General features: G+C 43.8%; 1 protein-coding gene across 1 annotated transcript in view; it reads left to right on the forward strand.

Moving 5' to 3' along the window:
* The first annotated feature begins 1498 nt into the window (after positions 1-1498).
* Positions 1499-23748, forward strand: part of WDR74 (WD repeat domain 74) — an 80465-nt gene continuing 58215 nt past the window's right edge. The window contains exon 1 of the mRNA XM_082269583.1: positions 1499-1503. The gene's annotated coding sequence lies outside the window, so the exon portion shown is untranslated. The remainder of the gene's footprint in view (positions 1504-23748) is intronic.

Consider the following 23748-nt stretch of genomic DNA (forward strand, 5'->3'; position numbering starts at 1 on the left):
CGTTATCTAATTAGTAAATAGAGTCCATCTGTGTGTAATTTAATCTCAGTATAAATAGAGCTGTTCTGTGAAGCCTGTGAACAAATAGCATCACAAAGGCCAAGGAACACACAAGACAGGTCAGGGATAAAGTTGTGAAGAAGTTTAAAGCAGTGTTGGGTTATAACAAAATATCCCAAGCTTTGCACATCTCAAAAAGCACTGTTCAATCCATCATCCAAAAATTTTAAGAGTATGGTACAACTGCAAACCTATGATGGTCGTCCACCTAAAATGACAGGCCTGGAACGGAGAGCAATAATCAGAGAAGCAGCCAAGAGGCCCATGGTAACTCTGGAGGAGCTGCAGAGATTCACACCTTAGGTGGGAGAATCTGTCCACAGGACAACTACTATATTATGCCCCGTACACACAAGTCGAAATTCGGCCGGGAATTTTCGTCCGACGACCGATCTGCCGATTTTTGGCTTGTTAGTATGATGCTTTCGACAACCGACTCCGACTTTTCGACCGAAAAAATTCTGGTGTGCAGGCTATAAAATCTTTGTCCTCCGTCAAAACACGTCCCATTTTCATGCAGTCAGTACAGATTTCGACAGGGAAAAATCTTATGGGCTTGCTCAGAGAAGAAAGAACACAAAGAAAGCAAACCAACACATGACATCACTTCTGAAGTAGAATTCTGTCGTGCGGGAAAATTCGTGTGCAGTCTAGAGCACATTCCAACCAAAAAAACACCACTCTGGACAAAAGATGGACGACCGGTCGGCGGAAATTCGTTGCATGTGTACGAGGCTTTAGTCTTGCACTCCACAAATCCGGCCTTTGAAGAGTGGCAAAAAGAAAGCCATTGTTGAGGGGATCTATGGCATAGATCCCCTTTTGGAGCAGGGTCCCTATAGATCCCCCTTTAGAGCAGGCCAGGGCAGGTCCCCCATATAGATCTCCCCCCTTACAGCAGGCCAGGGTGAGGTGAGGTCCGGACCCTGGCCTGCTGTAGGGGGGGGATCTATATGGGGGACCCCAGAGTGACCTAACCTCACCCTGGCCTGCTGTAAGGGGGGATCTATATGGGGGATCATGTCCCCCATATAGATCCCCCCTTACAGCAGGCGAGGGTGAGGTGAGGTCCCATCCCCCATTTAGATCTCCTCCCCTTACAGCAGGCCAGGTTCCCCATAAAATAGATCCCCTCTGAGGATCCTCTATGAGTAGCGCTACATAATCATATGGCTCCATCTAAATACACTCTTCTGTGCCTTTTATGTCCACCACATATAGTTGCATACTATTCTTTTCAGTTTTGTCAGTGTTCTTCTCACACACTCCTACCTTTTTTTTCACCTGTCCCGGACCCGATCACAGCAGGCTAGGTTTTCTCCTCGAGTCCTCCTAGGTTTTCCTCCTGCAGCACCGTCTGACTGTCGTCTCCACTGGCTCTCTCCTCTCTGGCCTCTCACCTGCCGCCGTTGCCGGCTTCTTCTGCTGCTGCCTGGCCTGGTGGTTCTCTCCCGCGCTAAGCGCTGCGCTGGGCGGCCGCTGCAGGGGTTAGTCCCTCCCCCAGATAGGCCAGGCGTGCAGGGACTGTCTCTCCAAACCCCCCCCCCCCCACAGTGGGCGACCCTGCGGCTCGGATCAGATTCAGGAGCCGAGATGCACAGCCACAGCCAGCACTGTGACTGCAGTGAGAGAGTGAGTAAGCCAGGGCAGAGAGCTGCGAGCGGGCGGCGGCAGCCAGCCTATAACAGTGTGAGTGACAACTGAACTGACATGACACTGCGGAGCGCCGAGCGGATCATGCCCCCCCCCCCAGATGTTGCGGCCGGCCCCCCCTGCACCCCCCACGCTACGCCACTGCTCTTTTGCAAAGAAAAATGGGCAAACATTTTACTCTCTAGATGTGCAAAGCTGGTAGAGATATACCCCAAAAGACTTGCAGCTGTAATTGCAGCGAAAAGTGAAGATTTCCTATCGAATACCATAATTTTCCTTTCCTGATGGACTCCAGGCAGCATATGTATGGATTTGCCCCGCCTCCTCTGTCCCATCAATTTGGCTCAGTGCTAGGGGCCACGTTCCAAGACTAGACTAGCCTAGCCTAGTCTAGCCAATGGGAGGGAACTCCTGCTGCCATGTAGTCCATCAGGAAAGGAAAATGATGGTAAGTATTTGAGAGGAAATTTTCAAGTTTCCTAATGGACTCCATGGCAGCATAGGTATGGGAAATAACTAGACATACACACCCAGGTGGGCAGTTGCTGGACAAAGAAAAAGCTTTAATTTGCAGTCAACAGACAGGATTCCTAAACCAAAATTAACAGATGATAAAGAGGCCAGTTCAACACAGTAATTGGCCATAAGATGTTAATCAAAGACCTAGAGGCCGCTCTACAAATCACTTCAGGGGCAACGTGCTGAAAGGCTTCCCACGATGTAGAATCACTTCTGGTTGAATAAGCAGTCACCGTCTCTGGAGGCGCCAAGCCCTTGGCTTCATACGCCCACTGAATGGACTAAACATTCCACACTGCAATGAATCTGGATGAGGCACTCAAACTCTTATTCTTTTCATGGAAGAGAACGAACAGATGGTAGGACTCACGAAAGGGAGCTGTGGCTTTTAGATACAGCTTCAGGATTTCTTCCACATCTAGTGGATGAACTTTAGAGCTTTCAGCGGACCTGAACATTGGCAGGACAATCTCCTGGTTCTCGTGAAAACAGATGACACTTTGGGTTACGAACCCAGCATAGGAATCAGCACCACATGGTCAAGGAAGAATGTTAGAAACAGCTGCTTGCACCGCAGAGCACATATTTCAGAGTCCCTTTTTACTGACGTGATGGCCAACAAGAAGGCAGCTTTGAGGGAAAGCTCTTTGATAGAAAACCGTTCTACGTGCCAGTGTAAATTTCGTCAACAAAAACGTTTTCGTCAAAATTTTCATCAGAAGCTTTTTTACAGTGACGAAAATGAAACGGAAAGTACACCACATTTGCGTCCACTGAAGAAAACTATGACGAAAATCAAATCCGTTTTCGTTAACGAACGAAAACTAAATGAAAATGTGAGGTGGGGACGTTACCCTCCTGAACTAACTTCTGGTTTTTACTGAGCTCCGCCTGCTTCCACTCTCAGTAAATGAGTTGAAATGGCTTTGTACACCGTGACAACTGCCAGAGACCAGAGCAGAACTGAGAATTACAGCCAGGCCTCCCGAGTTCTGACAAGAGTCCCACTCCCGACTCATGAGTCACGAGATGACTGCCCACATTCAGGGCAGAGACAACAGAGCACCCACTGTGAGTGTAGTGTACATTACAACTACAGTATGCCTGAGGCCTTCCCTCAGACCACTGTCCGCCCAGATCACTGTGCAGCATTACAGGCCTCTGACCACCGTCCAGATCACTGTGCAGCTTTACAGGCCTCCTCACATAACCATCCAGAGCACTATGCAGTATTACCGGCCTCACACCACTGTCCAGAGCACTATGCAGCTTTAGAGCTTGAATATTTGCCTGAGGTCCAGCTGCCATTCTGAGTCCAGTGTGGTAAGTTATCTGCCCTATGCTTCTCATGCACCTTATCGACAATTTGCTTCAATTGCACTTTATCTAAGGTCCAGCCGCCATTTCCCCATCTGGAGTTTGGCGGTATGCTGTGAGTCACGGTTACCTATTTTAACTTTGAATTTGTTTTCCGGATATTAGTTGTTTTTATATATTTTATGGTATAATAAATACTACACTATGAGTACTTTCTCTTGCGTTAGTGATTTTCCTGCCTGGTCGGTTGAGAGTTTCCTGATGGCCTCATCATAGAAGATTGTGAGATCTACTACATCCTATCGAATAACAACTAGAGAAAAGAGGAAGAAGACTAATAGTTGGAGACATTGTTGCTCTCCTAAAATTTAGAAAGCAATTGGTTCCGGTGAGTTTGTATTTCAGCTATATGGTGGAGGCAAGACATGGGTGACACCTGAGATTGTCATTTACCTGCACTTGGATTGGATTTGATATATAAAACACTTCTTCTTGTGATTTATTCACTTATCACTACTTCATGCACTTTATTGAAATATATATATTAGAGATTCATTTTCTTTATTTTTATTGGATTGCACTTACAGCACTACAATATTTCTTTATGTTATGCAGCATTACAGGCCTCCTCAGACCATCGTCTAGAGCACTATGCAGCATTACAGGCCTCTTCAGACCACCATCCAGAGCACTATGCAGCCAGGGCCGGCCTTAGGTGTTCAGACGCCCTGTGCGAGCTAATCCTGTGTCGCACCTCCCATCCTCGCCCCTCGGTCACCTAAACATGGCTGTATCTATGGAAAACTATTTAAGAGTATAATTGCTTCTAATTGACTGCAAGTGGGTGCAGCAGCAAGATAAAAACAGGGAAAAAATCTGTGCAAAATTACTAAGTATTTACCCTAAAATTTATATATAAATATATCACCCAAAACTGTTTCTGTTGTAAAAAGTGCACAGTGCTAAATTAAAAATTAAATCTGCATGGCTACTACAATATACAGTGTGACGGTGGCGGGTATCAGATGCCTGTCCTTCTCACTAACTCATGACCAAGGACCAGCCAATCTCACACCCTGCTGTCACTTACGTAACAATGCCACTCTCAGCTGCACCCTGTACAAAGATTTTCCAGCTTGCGGGGCCACAATCTAGGGGCCAGCAGGCTGAGAGCGATTTGTCCCTGGGCTAATTAAGCAATTAACTCTTTCACTGCCACCACCTCTACGTTATGAGCCCAGAGGACGCTCGTAATTTTAGAAATACCAGTTATGATTTTAGAATAATCGTCTGTAACATGCACTGTCACCACAGACAGGAATGTTCAGAGGATTTTTTTCTATACAGTAGCACTCTTCAAGAGACAGGTTCGTTGTTAGCTTGCATTTAAGAGCTTAGGGACAAGATTAACACTTTCAAAATAAGGTTTAATAATAAAAAGGTTAGAATTGGTGCAAATAAAATATTTACAGAAAAAGGTGTTTCAAAGAAATAGAGACACACCATTCAGCAATTAGAAAAATAAGATAGAATTGAGAAGTAAGGATACTTGCATTCAATGTCCTGAGTGTTACCAGAGTTCAGAGTTCAATAGCTTAGCAAGTTGTGATCGGTTCTCAAACTTGATAGATGTTCCTTCTTGATGTTACCATGAGAACTCACCATAGCAAAGTTTGAGCAAGATTTTCTCTAGGATCAAAGGGGCGTTGAGGAATACCCCTGACCATTTAAAACAGAGGGGCAATGGGCTGTCCTGGGTTTATGACAAATATCAAGACCTCCTTTGTGGACAGAGTCATTCCACTCTCAATATCTCGAAATATGTAATGGTTACATTCTTTAAACTGCTAGCTTATCATTCAGCATGTCATTTACCATCAAAAGATACTAAACATGAATACATGATCACACAGGGAAGATCTTATCGCTATCTTCTATTCTATACTGTATGTGATAGGGTGGTCATGCATGGTCTTAATTCCATCAGTATGGCATTTCTCCTCCAAATATATACTTATTGTTAATGTGTCATGTTCCTGTCTGCATTTCTGAATTGTGTATGTATTGTTACATTTTCTAATGAACAGCTTGGCTGCGTGGTATTTATGACACAGCTCTGGTCAGCCTTAATGGATTTGCTCAATTTTACGACCAGCCTGTTCTGGAAGAACAACATCTGGCCAGGTTTCCTGTCTGTGCTGAGATAAGGTTTCTTTGAAGGGCCCAGCCCCCTGCATTCTTTAAGTTAATTGAGTTAGGGATTGAGAAAAATATCACACATTTGGCCTGCTAGACTGTGTTAAAAATATCACACATTTGGCCTGCTAGACTGTGTTACTGAACAAAATGGTTGCTTGCGACAGCTTCTAGTATATCCAGTGCAGGATATCATTACATACAGTATCTCACAAAAGTGAGTACACCCCTCACATTTTTGTAAATATTTTATTATATCTTTTCATGTGACAACACTGAAGAAATGACACTTTGCTACAATGTAGAGTAGTGAGTGTACAGCTTGTATAACTGTAAATTTGCTGTTCCCTCCAAATACCTCAACACACAGCCTTTAATGTCTAAACAGCTGGGCTGGCAACAAAAGTGAGTACACCCCTAAGTGAAAATGTCCAAATTAGGCTCAATTAGCCATTTTCTCTCCCCGGTGTCATGTGGCCTTGATAGTGTTAAAGGTCTCAGGTGTGAATGGGGAGCAGGTGTGTTAAATTTGGTGTTATCGCTCTCACTCTCTTATGCTGGTCACTGAAAGTTCAACATGGCACCTCATGGCAAAGCACTCTCTGAGGATCTGAAAAAAGAATTGTTGCTCTACATAAAGATGGCCTAGGCTATAAGAAGATTGCCAATACCCTGAAACTGAGCAGCAGCATGGTGGCCAAGACCATACAGAAGTTTAACAGGACAGGTTCCACTCAGAACAGGCCTCGCCATGGTCAACCAAAGAAGTTGAGTGCACATGCTCAGCATCATATCCAGAGGTTGTCTTTGGGAAATCGACGTATGGGTGCTGCCAGCCTTGCTGCAAAGGTTGAAGGGGTAAGGGGGTCAGCCTGTCAGTGCTCAGACCATATGCCGTACACTGCATAAAATTGGTCTGCATGGCTGTGGTCCCAGAAGAAAGCCTCTTTTAAAGATGATGAACAATAAAGCCCACAAACAGTTTGCTGAAGACAAGCAGACTAAGGACATGGATTAGGAAAAAGGTCCTGTGGTCTGATGAGACCAAGATGAACTTATTTGGTTCAGATGGTGTCAAGCGTGTGTGAGGGCAACCTGGTGAGGAGTACAAACACAAGTGTGTCTTGCCTACAGTCAAGCATGGTGGTGGGAGTGTCATGGTCTGGGACTTCATGAGTGCTGCAGGCACTAGGGAGCTACAGTTCATTAAGGGAACCATGAATGCCAACATGTACTGTGACATACTGAAGCAGAGCATGATCCTCTCCCTTCGTATACTGGGTCGCAGGGCAGTAGTCCAACATGATAACGACCCCAAACACACCTCCATGACGACCCCTGCTTTGCTAAGGAAGCTGAGGGTAAAGGTGATGGACTGGCCAAGCATGTCTTCAGACCTAAACCCCATTGAGCATCTGTGGGGCATCCTCAAACGGAAGGTGGAGGAGAGCAAGGTCTCTAACATCCACCAGCTCCGTGATGCCATCATGGAGGAGTGCAAGAGGACTCCAGACGCAACCTGTGAAGCTCTGGTGAACTCAATGCCCAAGAGGGTTAAGGCAGTGCTGTAAGATAATAGTGGCCACACAAAATTTTGACACTTTGGACATTTTCACTTAGGGGTGTACTCACTTTTGAGCCAGTGGTTTAGACATTATTGGCTGTGTTCAGTCATTTTGAGGGAACAGTTAATTTACACTGTTATACAAGCTGTACACTCACTACTTTACATTGTAGCAAAGTGTCATTTCTTCAGTGTTATCACATAAAAAGATATAATAAAATATTTACAAAAATGTGAGGGGTGTACTCACTTTTGTGAGATACTGTACATATATACCACTACTAAATAAATAACAATGAAATATTCAAAACCTCTACAATGTGCAAAAAATTTATCAACATAGCGCGATTCCATAAAATACATAGGCTTTTATTTAAGTCTGGTGAATCAGTTTGGGGTGATTGGTGGAAGCAGCACATAGGGTGCTTTTTTGGTGCACACCTTCCGTTGAAGATTGATATTCCACCATAAATATTTAATTGCACTTTTTTGCACATTTTCTATGTCTATCTAAATATCTATATCTAAACTATGGTGAAAGCACTTTGCCTAGGTAAAAGCATTTGACAATGATTCTTGGCTTGCTGTTACATTAAATATATTTTACCTGTGCCCCATCAGTGCAGCAGAGGGGCCCAGGAGGTGGTTAGCAGAGAGGGACTTTTTTTTTTTAATTTCGGGGCGTAGGCTTCTTAAGCCGAAGCAGCATTTTTTAAAACCGGGTGGCCACGGCTAATGACAGCCTGTCTCTGGCGGAGTGATTCTCCCTTCCTCTCTCAGTATCTAAGGAGGTCAGAGGACGGAGCTGTAGCAGGACGATGGGAGTTGATTGAAGAGAGAAGTGTCAGAGGGCGCAGGCAGCACAGGGATCCCGATGCACAGGCAGGCTCACAATTTCTGTCCTCTGGAAGGTACAGAGACACATCCATACTATATACTGACAGGCAAACGACAGCTTCTGTACTATGTAATCATCATCATCATGATAACGATGGTGATCACATAAGCACTTTGAGATGCTAACTGTTAGGTCTTCTTTACTTTTGTGTTTGGGTGGGAGGGGGAGGCAGTAAACATGTGCAGCTGAGCCCCTCTTTTACCGTCCTCTTAACCACTCCCCCCTAGGCTGCAAAGGCACTGCTACCATAGTGCAGCTGTAATGGCAGGGTGTTGTGCAACCTGGGGGGGGGGGGAGGTAAAACAGGGGCTCAGCTGCACATTTTTACCACCCCACCCAAACACAAAAGTACACAAGACCTAACCGTTAGCATCTCACTATGTGTGTAAATCTGACAAATTGATTTGGTAGCTGTTCAGCCTCCAGAACACTTCCACACCCCCGTAAGTGCTTCCTTTCCCTCCCCCATGTGGCTTGCTATATTTCCCATCAGCGCACCTGGGACCTGCATGGTGGGTGCCTCCGAGTAGAAGGGAAGGAGATCAGCGAACGTCTGTTCATTGATCTCACCTTCCTGGTAATGACCTAGAAGGGACATGTAAAACTTAATTTCTGGGTCATGATATAACTGTCCACAGAATGGCTGGGAAATAAGCCAGTGGAGTGTAATCCGCACTCTTTTAGCTTCATTGGAGGGCAGGTGAGACATCAGGGATCTTTAAACCTCTGATGTCTCATTAAAGAGGACCTGTCACCAAACAATGCATCACATAGGGGACTTTTTGTATCCTATGTGATGAAAAAAGCTTAGAAAAAATTAAACGTTAAAAACCATGTTAAAAAAAAATGGCAGTTATACATAAGCACCTGAAATTCCCCAGCAAAACTTTTTGAGCCCCCCCACATAAGAACATAAATGCATGCGTCAAGGGTGCCTATGCAGAAAATTGTCCGTTGCACTACACATGTTACATAACACTGCGCATGCTGGAGCAATAATTCTATACCTATTATTCATAAAGTAGTTAGCTCTAAACTGATGACCTGTAGGCACTTTTAAAACATTGCCTAGGAAAAGTGTAGGGTATCGGAGTACACAGGCACACGCAATTTTAAGACTTGACATGTTGGGTATCTATTTAAGCGACACAATCTGATCTATTACATTTTACCAAAAAAATGGCTAATACATTGCTTTTATGTGCCCTATAATTAACATTATTGTATTATTTAAATGAAAATATGTGTTTCATAAACGTTGCGCTAACATTGTGTGACATAAAAAAATTTGAACTACCACCCTTTTATTCTTAAGGGTGTCTGCTTTCAGAAAATGAAATGTCACTGTACACTGACAATCATAAGTGGTTCAGGCATTTCCTTCCCACAACCGCACGTATACACAAATCATGTATACATGTGGCTGTGGAGCAGGGAATGTCTCAACCACTTATTATTGGCAGGGCACTGCAGTGGGTGGGGGGCGGGAACGTTGCGCACCGGAGAGGGGGGGGGTTTGGGGCGGGGGAGGGAACGTTGCGCACCGGGGGGGGGGGGGACCTGTCAGGAATGTTGTATGGGGCCCCATGATTTCTAACAGCAGCTCTGCATACGCCTAATGGGTCAACATAAGCAATGGTGTATGAACACCTGGCGGGGGAGGAGAGAACAGAGATGTAGTCTCTCCCAACACTCTCCGCTCGGCACTCCACACCCACCCTCATTTGAATGACTCAATAGGGGGTCGGCAGCATCACAGTCAAGCATGCATCAATTCTTCTCTAGCAACACTCAGTGGATATGCCACCCAGAAAGGGAAAACAAAGTCTCCAAAGGTGTAAAACCGTACAATGAAGGGTTTTATTAAAAGTTCGGAATACTAACAGTTCAGTCAATAAAAGCACTTTCAAATATATACTGTAAACAGCATGGGTACGTAATTGCAGACAGGACTCGATCCGACACATTTTGTCTACTTAGTCATCATCTGGGGTGTTTCGTTCACTTAGACATCACACCCCAGATTATGTCGAAGTAGACAAAACGCATCGGGTCGAGTCCTGTCTGTGCAATTGCGTAAACATAATGCTGCACAGTGCTGGATGGTGGCCTCAGGTCTAAGGGATGGCCTGTAATGCACAGTGCTCTGGCAGTCGTCATGGATGGTGCCCACCGTTCGCTTCAAATCACTTGCTTGCTGGGAGTGGAAGAAGGTGAAGCTCAATGAAAACTGGAAGTTAGTAAACGTCCCTGCCTCACATTTTTGTCATATTTTTAATCAGTGGACGAAAATGTGCTGTACTTTTCGTTTAGTTTTCGTCACTGTAAACATGCCGCTGGCGAAAACGTTTTCATTGACGAAATTGACACTGCTTGTTCACTGCATGCTATGGTGGGCTTGGTTTTAATGTATTTTGTGTTATATTGCCTGATTTCCACTCAGTCCAGCTTATTACTGGACACAGCAATAGTCTTGTCATCCATTAAATGTTATACATATACAGTACAAACTACCAAATAAAACCCAAAGAAAAATCTATACAGGCCATACCCTCAACACTTATTAAGAAGCTAATTTTGATTCCTTAGGCTTACTTTTTCCATTAAAAACATCTGACTTTGCTGAGCTGTAAATGAAATGTGTTTCTCATAAACAATCAAGGGTTAATATCTGCACTGGCACAGAGTGTGTAACTCTTGCCAATTTTTTGTCATGTCTGGCATAGTGTCAGGGTTATTAATATGATAAGAGGAAAGGTACACGAGGGGACTTAATAGAATGGTTGCAGGCTGGCTATTGGGGACCCTGTCCATGTTGTGTGCACTGCTGGATGGGGTACAAGGAGGTGAAAAATGTGGTAACCCGTTTCAGGGCCCCCGGGGCTTCAATCCACCAAGACCGAGTCAGTGTTCTCTGCGATGTGCAACTCTCACTTACTACAAGCTTCTTGCCGGAGAACAGAGAGGCAGCGTGCTGTTTACAGAAGCCACCACAAGTAGGGCAAATGCACTGTGTTTGTGTTACTGCTATATTAACTGCATGTTAATGAATAATATACAACTAAATGGTTTATTATTAGTGATGTTAGAATTTGTATGATCAGCATGAAGACATTAATCTATAGTGTATGTATTATAATGAGTCCAACATTAACTTGGCATTACCATTAAAGCACATGTGGTGCAAACGCTGTACCTGGATACCTCACAAGCCAAGTCTTGAAAGTGTATGCTGTGACCATAAAACTCCTTTAATTTTATAACATCAGCATTGTAATAGGAATACCAAAAATAGTTATTAAGTACAATGCAATATAAGCTTACTTGAAGAATCTCCATTCATGTTGTGAGTTCTGCCTGTGAGCTGCCCATCTCTCTCCACATTTCCTGGATTCCCTGCTGGCTTTGCAGCTTCAACTCTGCTGTTTACCTTAAATATCTATGGACTATATCAGTGTTTTTCAACCTTTTTTTTAACCAAGGCACCCTTTAAAATCTGTCAGAATCTCGAGGCACACCAACCAAAAATGCAGCCTGGACAGGAAGTGACTTCATGAAGTCGCACCAGGCCTCCAAGGCCATAGAGGCAATCAAAGAGGATCTACTCTTTCATCCCCTCTGGGACTAGCCAGCCGCAGCATTGGATTGTTTCTCAGGCGAGCCGGTGGGAGGGGGGGTTGCATCCCCTCCCTCTACTTCTAAAAGCGTTTCAATGGCTCATGAGCCGCTTGGTACGCTTTCATCAGAAAGCCAGCTGCTGGCTGTAAAAAAACAACACCGAGGTTATGGATCATATCTTAAGCCATAACCCATGTAAACCATTTCAAAGCCGCAATGTATATGCGGTCTTGAAGTGGAAAAAAAGAACAACCTACATAACACTTGTTACAATTGGGGCACTTTCACACTGACTCACTGCAGTTTGGCCGTAGTGCAGAGAACTGGAGAGAGTCCAGGGAAGGGCAACTAAACTAATTAGGGGATTGGAAGACCTTAATTATGAGGAGCATTTACAAGCGCTTGATTTATTCTCCCTGGAGAAGAGACGCATGAGAGGGGACATGATAGCGATTTACAAATACCTCAATGGTGATCTCAGCATAGAAAAAAACTATTCAGTCGCAAGGAATGTAAGAGGACACGAGGCCATACAATGCGATTAGAGGAGAATTGATTTAACCTCAGGCTACGCAAAGGGTTTTTTACAGTAAGGGCAATAAGATTGTGGAACTCTCTTCTACAAATGATGGCAACTGCTGGGAGTATGGCTACATTTAAAAGACTCTTGAGCGTACATTTCAAAGATCAAAACATTCAGGGGTATGGGAAATGAATACGTCCACACACACCTACACAGGTTGAACTGAATTGACTATTGTCTTTATTCAACCTCAACTACTATGTAACCTGCGGTTTTCCTGTGTGTTACCTGCGGTTTCTCATAAACTTCTTTTATGTCCTACATTTTTGGTGCATTTTCTGAAAGCAAACCAAAAATGAGGGACATAATAGAAGTCTATGGGAAACCACAGGTAACGCACGTGAAAATCGTGGGTACCCTGCGCTACACCTGCAATGTGGCCAAACTAAAGAAGAGCAATGTGCAAGTGGAATACAAAACAAAATAAGTGCAGTTACCATGAAAGAAGTTTAATGACCATTACCAATAATAATAACCCACATCTTATGTATATTTGTATTACAAAAAAAAAGCAATTACCAAGCCTAAAATTAAACTCATTACAAATACATGCTGGTAAATTACAGGTACTATTGCCGTACCTCGAGGAGCTCATGTGCAGCCAGTGAAGAGCCTCCTCCCTGTTCTTCCTCCTCTCCTCACGCTCTGCTTCACCTTCCCTCTGAGAAAAAATGTGCCAGCCAGTATCTCCTGGGACCTGCGGCTCACACATCCCAGAAAGCGGTGCGTATGCCGGACCCGCACCTAGCAACCGATGACATAATCGGTTGGCAAGACGCGGTCGGGAGGCCTGCACAGCTTCCTGAGTGCCTGTGGCATTGGAAAGTGAGCTTTAGATAGTGGACCGGCACCGCTGTAACAACAAGGCTTAACCAAATGGCCAACAGCAGTATGTTGATCAGATAGCTGCCTACGTTGAGGTCACTTTTGCCGCGGCACACCTGGGGACTCTTCAGGGCACAAAAGGGTGCCGCGGGACACAGGTTGAGAAATGCTGGACTATATATATATATCCCATGGTACCTTGCTGTCCTAAAGCAGTGATTCCTGTACTGACTGTTAGCACCTTGTAGTTCTGAAGGCAGGCTCTGTGAATTCTGTGACACAGCAGTGTCTATCAATAGGGCATAGTTAATTTGTGTTACAGAATTCAAGGAAGTACATCTGTGGGAATCTTCACAAAATAAATTTACAAACTTCAGCATAGTTCAGATTAGTAGACATAGGCTAATTACAATATCGTGATGAATATAGGATTTTTTTTTTATTTCGACTCTTGATAAGCTGTAAGTATGGTTAAAATTATGAGAATTCTACCAAACTTTCACTTGTATTAACTTCAAAGTATAAGTCTGGGAGTTCTGATCCTGTTCCTGGAAAAGTTGATGTTTTTTTTTTTTTATGCTGACTTGTACTGTTTAGTTCACTGAACACTATCAAATATAATTTAGTGATTTGGCTTATTCAATGCAACAGTTCAGGGCCGGATTAAGAGCATCATGGTCTTGGTGCTGAGGATTTTGAAGGGCCTTAAGGGCCGTGCCTTGGCATGCACCCAGAGGAGGAAGGGTGCAGCCATGCATGCCTAATTCAACATGGGATGCTGTCTCTGAAGCCCATAAACACATCCATGCATCGGCAACTGTCCCTCCTTGTCAGGCCTTTGCGCTGTGTGGGGAGGTTCTGAGGGTGCTGCCTGGGGAAGCGAGCATAGAAGCCAGACTTCTGTGTTTACAAGTGACAGAAGAGCGGTCACAGTGAATATGGCCAACCCGGGGCCTATATAAAAGGTAGGGGCCTGGAGCTGCAGCTCCAATAGCCCCTACGTTAATCTGGCCCTGCAACAGTTGTAAGGGACCATTTACATTTCAATGGTCATAATTTTAAAAAGAAAGCTGAATCTTGCTTCTATGCACTATTGTACTTTGAAACTTTTTCCATGATTAAATAAAGGCCCACATACTTGTTTTAAACCGGATCGAGGTCTATAGATGCCATAATGAAAGTAGATTGCCAAAAAAGTTCCACCAAGAGAAAAACAAACACACATACAAATGTATTTAAAGTGTAAATTAGTAAGGCCCCATTCACACTAGTGCGACTTGTCCCGCGATTTTGGACCGCAAAATCGCATGACAAGTCGTTTTCCATTATTTTCAATGAGCCCCATTCATATCAGTGCGTTTTGAAGTCGCACCGACTTCAAAGTAGTTCCTGCACTACTTTGCCACGATTTTAATGCATTTTGAGGCATATAGCCTTGCCCATGCTTTCAAAATCGCGGCAAAAATCGTGCCGCGAAATCGCGGCAAAATTGCGTTGCAATAGTGTGAAAGGGGCCTTAAGGAGCCTAGCCAAGTGGATGTCCAGGGAGCTCAACGTCCTGCAGTAAACCAAGGGGATAGGGCAATTGGTAAAGCTATGCACCTTCCTGTCATTTCACAAAGAACGATGGACTGTTCACAGATGAACAGTTGGTGTTTGCTGAGATGGGCATGGCTTCTCTAAGCTTATTGCAATTCTTGTCAATGTCAATAGAAGGGATGGGTGAGCCAAAGCTCCTACCTTGCCAGGGACTATATTCTAACTTAATCTAGAAAATGGATTACACACTTACTACATACACAGGCAGGGCCACTGATAGGGGGGACCACCAGCCCTCTTGTAGGGGGCCCGAGCACACAGGGGGGACCCACACAGAGAGGGGGATTAGTGATGGACAACAAATACAGAAATCTTCCTCCAGCACCTGAATCTGATCTCTGTCCCTCTTCCTGCTATCAGCTTTTATCTGTTGAGAAAGAGACAGTCGTCCCTCACTAATCCCCCTCCTTTGTGTGGGCCCCCCTCCCAGCACTTATCTGTGCTCAGGAGTTTATTTGTAAATTGTAACTTTGTTTTTCTCTCTCTGTCTCTCTGATCACTGAGCTCCAACTGCCCAGCCTGTATATTTTTCTCATCTCATCTTCTTTTTTATTTAACATAGTTTTTTTTTTTTAGATTTAGCAGGAATTATGCGAGTTATGTTATATTTGTGTCTGAAAATAGTGATTTTGTTGTAATTTTAGCTAAATATATCTTTAATATTTTTTTGGGGGGGCCCTGCCAGGTAGTCTGTATGGGGCCCCGCGATTTCTAACAGCAGCCCTGTACACAGGCAAAGAGGACATTCCTGAACTCTTTTTTTTCAATCTAAAAATGGTAACATTGGTTTTACTGTGCTTACTGGTTTTACTGCTCAGTAATTAGATGGTGGATCTTACATTATGCATGGCTGTCATAAAATGCAATCTCTTACAAGTTGTGTGTAATTCTGTTTGTTCTAAATCCGTTACTTTTTATTTTTCGGACAGGGTCTGAACAACACTTCTGCTGGTTCTTGTCTCAACGCTGTCAGGATGAAGAAGTTCTCGAGATGGCCTTTGTCATGGTAGATACCGACCTTCCACTCTGTCAGCTCATCATTGACCACAGTGGCTCTGGACAGCAATGCTTGAATCCAGATAGGAAAGCTCACAGGCTGCTGAGCCCATTGTGTGGTCTGAGATTCGAAGTGACCTTACCATTTCAAAAAGCACAAAATGCAGCTGAATTTTGTGTGCGACCTTTGTGTCCTGCAAGTAACCAAGAATCTTCTAACACAGGGACATCTGAACGTTGTCCCCCTTTTTTAGTCACCCTGTGGAACTAACATCCTAAACCATCTATGTGATGTATGGTGGATAAAGGATATATGTAATGTAACAATTGGAACTTTTTATCTCCAAAGCTCTGACTGCTGAAGCTAATCAGGATCAAATAAACCTAAAAAGATTGGTAAAGATGTACCCCTTAAAGACTGTTTAAAGAGGGGCGCTGTATATTAGACTTTACATAGCAAAGGTTTAATGCTTTATCTGTGGTATCTGAGCCTGGTGATGAAGGAGATGGTTTGCTTCATCTACTCTAGGCCACCACTGCTTTAATATCAGAGCATACACCAGGGCAGGCAGTAACTTGCTGATAGGTTGCAGAGATATTGCTAACTTACAAGCAGCCTGGTTTGCATCTAAACTTGCTGCTAATTGGCTGGATACATGCCCCCCGTTGTAAGTTGTTTTTGTAAAGTTTACAAGTGACCATGTTTGATATGACTTTCACATTTTACTTCAGTGTGTTTCCATACATTTTTTATGTTATTTCATATCTATTTGTAGATACTGTCCCTAATTGGTGTGCATATGGCTTACATCTGCAATTAGAACACTTGCTTGGCACAGAAACTGTTGAAACAAAACCTTTTATGGCATGAGCCAGTGGCATTGCTATAGGGGTGCAGGGGTTGTGGACCACACCAGGGTGACACCCGCCAGGCAGGGGCGTAACTACAGGGGTTGCAGGGGTTGCAATCGCTACCGGGCCCCATGCTCCAGGGGGCCCGGTAGCAAACCAGTGGGTGAACTTCCAGGATCGCAAAGGTCACACTTGTGACCGGACCCTGGCATTGCACCACTGTGGGGAGGCCCCAAGATTGCAGGAAGGGGGCCCACTGCAGAACTTGTGAAAGAATCTTGCTGCGGGACCATAATAAAAGGCCATGCAACGAGTGTAAAGAGCCCCAGGATTAGTGGGAAGAGCCCTGGGCTTGAAGGTAAGGGCCCCGGCCAGGGGTCTGGGGGGCCCTTCATGGTTTCTTGCATCAGGGCCCTGAAGGTTCTAGTTACGCCTCTGCCGCCAGGTGTCTCTGCAACACCAGGTTTCTGGGCTATGACTGGAATGAAGTGACCACACTGGAGGAGGGGCAATGACCACTGAGGAGGGTTCTCTGCCTGCCCCTCCTCCCCTCCCCCCATTGCAGGACAAATCAAGCTCACTCCTCCTCCTAGACCTAGTGAGTTATCACGTGGCATGCGCTCTCTAGTTGTCCTGATAATGGGCAGTTGTTTACTAGCCGGAGCTGGACAGAGTGATGGCTGCTGGGGGAGAGGTGAAAGACCCTCCTGCAGGAGGGGGTGCAGAGGAATTTTATGCAGTGTGAGTTTGTGGGGTGCAGGCAGTGCTGTATCTTGGCCTAGGCCAACAAGGCCCAGGCCTAGGGCAGCACTTTGCAGGGGGGCAGCAAAAAAGCTGTACCATGCACGAGAAAAAAAACAGCCTCCTCCCGGCTCGCCCACTAAAATGGGTCCCTGCTGGCTTGCGCTACACACTTTTAGTATAGTGCCAGTCTTATAGGGTGAATTGGGCTGGAGGGCAGGGTCCAGGAGGCAAATCAGTCTGGCACCCCCATAAAGCGGTCATACTGCTACCTCCTGGTATGATATGGTATGATGATGGGCACTGCTGAAGCTGACCTTATGGGAACTGATGAGGCTACACTGATGGGCACTTATAGACTGTGGTTGTGGTCTGTGGTTTACAGATGACAGGGCGGGTCATAAACAGGAAGAGGTGTGGCATTTACAGGAAGGGGTGCGTCATATTTAAATTAGGGGGTGCACCAGTTTAGTCCGGCCTAGGGCAGCACAAATCCTAAATACACCACTGGGTGCAGGGGAATGAAAATTGAAGGGAGGAGGCTGCAGAGGAATTATGAGAAGAATAAAGATGAAATAAGAATGAAATGCTGCCCTCCCACCCCCACAAAAGAAAAAAAAATCACGCCCACCAAAAGGACCCCACATTCATTATTTTATATAAATATAAAATTTAGAAAATATTATATATATTGCTATCTTCTTCCATAACTCACCACCGAACCGGTCCACCAAACACCCACGGTCTGTCCTCAGTCCTCTTGTCACTCATTTGTCTGCCATGGCCACCGCCCTAGAAAATCCAGCCTGCCCTGCGTGAGATGGAGTGCGCTGATGTCTGGCGTCATTGTACACACCACGATCACGCGAGGAACGCTGCTCATATTCATCAGTTTGTACTACGGGCGGCAGTATTAGATGGGAAAATGCTGCCCGCAATGCACCGCAAACTGATGACACACAAAACTGCTGGAAGAAAAATCTTGGGAGTCAGTTTGCTGCCCCTCTCCAAGTGCTGCCTGGTTCCAATGGACCCAGCAAGATCCATGGTAGCCCACATGGAAGAAAAATATATTTAAAAAAAATATATTTTTTATTTGTCCCAAATATATTTAAAATATATTTGAAATGCTACAATTTTGGCCATATTCAATATATTTCTAAAAAAAATTTCCCTAGATATATTGGAAATATATTTTTCTTCCATATGGGAGGGCCAGCCCTGGGGTAGGGGGAGGTACTGTTGGTTAATTATCGTAGCGGAGTGGGGAATTTATGATGGGGGGGTATGTAACTGTAATAGGGGGAAATACTCTTGGGTAATTATAGTGCGGTAATTAGAACTAGTGTGTGTGTGTGTGTGTGGGGGGGGGGGGGGGGTCAAGTAATTTGATGTAATGTGGTGTAGTTAAAGGTGTAGTTAAAATTGGGGAGGGAGCCCTGGGGTATTTATAAAGGGGGAGGGGAGGTTGCAGGGTTTTTATCATTTGGAGGGGTATTGCACAGAAATCATATGTAACAGAGAAGGATGTGTGGGGTAATTATAATGGGGGGGTTTTGGGAGATTTATAAAATGGTAAGGGGTTGTGGTGTGGGGTAAATATATTGCAGGGTGGGGTAATTATAATGTGGTGAGGGGGAACGGGTACCATGAGTTTAAGTTTAACCATTTGACCTCTGGTGGTTAAACCCCCCTGCATGACAAGGCCATTTTTTGCGATACGGCACTGCAATACTTTAATTGACAATTACACAGTCATGCAACGCTGTACCCAAATATACTTCCTTTTTTTCTCACAAATATAGCTTTCTTTTGGTGGTACTTTATCACCCCTGCGTTTTTTTGGGGTTTTTTTTCGCGCTATAACAAAAAAAGACAATTTTGAAGAAAAAACTGTATTTTTTATTTTCTGCTATAAAACCTATCCAATAAAAAAATTGAAAAAAATCGAATTTCTTTATAAATTTAGGCCAATATGTATTCTACATATTTTTGGTAACAAAAAAATCCCAATAAACGTGTATTGAGTTCCGCAAAACTTATAGCATCTACAAACTATGGGATAGATTTATTTTTATTTTTTTACTAGTAATGGCAGGGATCAGCAACTCATAGCGGGACTGCACTATTGCGGCGGACATTCTGACACTAACTGATGCTTTTGACACTTTTTGGGGACCAGTGACACTAATACAGTGATCAGTGCTAAAAATTTGCACTGTCACTGTACTAACGACATTGCTGGGTAGGAGTTAGCGTGAGGGGCGATAAAAGGGTTAACTGTGTGCCTAGCCAGTGTTTTGCTATAAAGAGATTACATTTATTCCCTGCTTTTCAGGGACACAAACTCCATCCCTTCCCTCCTGTCAGAACGGTGATCTGCCTTGTTTACATAAGTAGATCGCAGTTCTGTGTCTCTCTCTGACAATCGGCTGGTGCCGGAGGTTATTGAGTACCCTGCACTAGCCGATCCGTTTCTACTGTGTGTAATCACAATTGAAGCAAGCCACTTGCAGCGCACATGTGCGCCCCCTACCCGGAGGTGTCGGATCACATACTGTATATATATATATATATATATATATATATATATATATATATATATATATAATGTGTGTGATCAGGCACAAAGATGCCTTCCAGTAGCAGAAAAACTGCTATAGGGCTGACTTGAAGCGGTTAACGTTAGTTTTATTATTTTCATATGATATTATTTAAATGTAATAATTGCTTAATAGTTGTTAACGGCACTACTATTGCCATTATATGCAGTGTTATTTGGGAAAAAAATGATTGTGGGAGAGGGTGACACTATGTTTTACTGCACCAGGTGACACCAACCAACCAGTCTGATAGAAAAGCATTTAGTGAAGAAAACTAAAGTGAAAATAGTGTGGAGCACTAATAGGCAAGAGCCTGCTTATTGAATGTGCAAATATGGTTGCCATGTGTAGATATATTACAAAATATAATTAGATTTTTTGTACATATTTTCTTTTTTTATTATGTTCAGAGTTAAAGATAAAACTTAATTTTTTTTTGTCAAGCATATATGAAATATTACATATTAGAGACCAACTCCAGGCTATTTTTTAATAGTCCCTCAGGAGGTAAAAAAAAAAAAAAAAAAAAAAGCAACGGCTTCAATTCTCATCTTTTCTTTGGTTGTGTCACCTCTAGCGACAAGAGGTTCTAGTCTTCTTGGTTGAATTATGCCTGGTGAGGACATTATGTACACGCAGGGAATTTATTGACCTAGACGTCATCACAGCACCCTGCACTTACAGTGTATTGATGCATTATAATATGATGCATCCTCACATCAACAAATATCTTTGCTTCATCTAGGACTGCCTTAGAGAATCCTCTGTATCACATCACCTGCCTGAAATCATCTGGAAAAGGTACGTATAAAACAAAACATAAAATAAACATGGAGGTGGCCTAAAGGGGAAGGGGGTCCCCACTGGTGGGGGAGTCTAGAGTTGGCCTTCAATTTTGTGCATTCTTTTTGTGAACCAGCATGTGGAGCTTGAGGATCATTTTCCCACACATGTATCAATTACAGGTCCCTCTCAAAAAATTAGCATATTGTGATAAAGTTCATTATTTTCTGTAATGTACTGATAAACATTAGACTTTCATATATTTTAGATTCATTACACACAACTGAAGTAGTGCAAGCCTTTTATTGTTTTAATATTGATGATTTTGGCATACAGCTCATGAAAACCCCAAATTCCTATCTCAAAAAATTAGCATATTTCATCCAACCAATAAAAGAAAAGTGTTTTTAATACAAAAAAAAGTCAACCTTCAAAAAATTATGTTCAGTTATGCACTCAATACTTGGTCGGGAATCCTTTTGCAGAAATGACTGCTTCAATGCGGCGTGGCAAGGAGGCAATCAGCCTGTGGCACTGCTGAGGTGTTATGGAGGCCCAGGATGCTTCGATAGCGGCCTTGAGCTCATCCAGAGTGTTGGGTCTTGCGTCTCTCAACTTTCTCTTCACAACATCCCACAGATTCTCTATGGGGTTCAGGTCAGGAGAGTTGGCAGGCCAATTGAGCACAGTAATACCATGGTCAGTAAACCATTTACCAGTGGTTTTTGGCACTGTGAGCAGGTGCCAGGTCATGCTGAAAAATGAAATCTTCATCTCCCTAAAGCTTTTCAGCAGATGGAAGCATGAAGTGCTCCAAAATCTCCTGATAGCTAGCTGCATTGACCCTGCCCTTGATAAAAACACAGTGGACCAACACCAGCAGCTGACATGGCACCCCAGACCATCACTGACTGTGGGTACTTGACACTGGACTTCAGGCATTTTGGCATTTCCCTCTCCCCAGTCTTCCTCAGGGTCCGGTCACCTCTTCTCGTTGTGCAGCGTTTTCTGCCACACTTTTTCCTTCCCACAGACTTCCCACTGAGGTGCCTTGATACAGCACTCTGGGAACAGCCTATTCGTTCAGAAATTTCTTTCTGTGTCTTACCCTCTTGCTTGAGGGTGTCAATGATGGCCTTCTGGACAGCAGTCAGGTCGGCAGTCTTACCTATGATTGCGGTTTTGAGTAATGAACCAGGCTGGGAGTTTTTAAAAGCCTCAGGAATCTTTTGCAGGTGTTTACAGTTAATTAGTTGATTCAGATGATTAGGTTAATAGCTCGTTTAGAGAACCTTTTCATGATATGCTAATTTTTTGAGATAGGAATTTTGGGTTTTCATGAGCTGTATGCCAAAATCATCAATATTAAAACAATAAAAGGCTTGCACTACTTCAGTTGTGTGTAATGAATCTAAAATATATGAAAGTCTAATGTTTATCAGTACATTAAAGAAAAAAATGAACTTTATCACAATATGCTAATTTTTTTAGAGGGACCTGTATATGTATATTAACAAAAATGAATATTTGAAACATTCCTTTTACAATTATTAAACTACCATTCTTATCAGTGGTGTCCAATGGATCTCACATCACCTTTTTATTTTTTTTACTACTGGAGGTCTACTGCTAATACTAGATAACTTTAGTTATATGGGGAGTTGTATAGGGAATTTGAAATATGTATGTTATTGGTATTGTATTTCATACTATATGTTATCAATCTCAGATAAACAATATTATAAACATTCACATTATGAGTATGTTATTTTTTCTGTATAAGAGCTGTCAATTGTTTGTTGTGGGTTTAATATCAAGGCCCCATGCACACAGGGCGTTTCTGCAGCTGCTTTTAGGAGCGTCAGACATTTTTTTTTTCAGCTTAAAAACGCCCCTCCATATTATTCTATGGCCTAATGCACACACAGGCTTTTAGGAGCTCCAAGCGGCATAGGTGTTTTAGTTCAATCTTTGTTTATTAGAGGAAAGAAAGAAGGTATACATTTTATAATACAAGGCAGAGGTCAGGAATAAAGAATACAAGCAGATATGGCAATTACAGCATACATCAGAAGTCATCAACAATAGTGCGTCTTCCGAGAAAACCCCCAGGCCCATAGGGACCCAAGCGAAGTGAGGCAGCACATGAAAAGACCAGTCATATCCCAGGAGGTTACTTGGCGGCTATAACAGACAAGCAATAAAAGAAGAAACAGTGATACAACTCAGTGCAGCAGGTATCTAAACTAGAGACGCTATCAAGTGTTGAGGTCAGAGAGCCATGGCAAGGCACTGTGTCGGGTAATGTGGAAGAGTAATAGATGAGAACAGAGGAGAGATCACAATCTTGGTCAATGACATATCTGTAAGGCCAGAGAAAAACAAGAGCAAGGGGCATCAGAAGCAGAAAGAGAGGCGAGGAAGGACCAGCAAGTACAGGTAAAGAAGAGAGGTTAGAGAGGGGGAGGGGTGCTGCGCACATCCCACTACGTTCCACCGGCTCCCGGTAACATTGTGGCATCAATCCAGGACTTGAAAGCATCCGAACACCGGAACATGTCCCAGGACATCCAGAGAAACGCTCCTCTCTGCCCCCCTCCCGTGCCAACAAATTTTCCATGTCCCTAATGGCATCCAATTCCAGGGTCCACTCCAGCCTAGTGGGTATACGGGTGGTTTTCCAATGTCTGGGGATCACAGCCCTGACAGCAGCCAAGAAGAACCTGAGAACATCTCTCTTAATGGAGTGGAAGGAACCAGGCACCAGAGACAACAAGGCCAGTTCCGGTGTGGCAGAGATCGTGGTCGCCCATAGCTGGCAGTACAGAGCAAAGACGTCGGCCCATAGTCGGTGGATCTGAGGGCATTCCCACCAAATATGCAAAATCGTGCCTCTAGACGACATACACCTCCAACAAACATCGGATTGGAGGGGGTCGAC

The sequence above is a fragment of the Pelophylax lessonae genome (genome assembly GCF_965119305.1).
Source record: "Pelophylax lessonae genome assembly, chromosome: 10".
Lineage (NCBI taxonomy): Eukaryota > Metazoa > Chordata > Amphibia > Anura > Ranidae > Pelophylax > Pelophylax lessonae.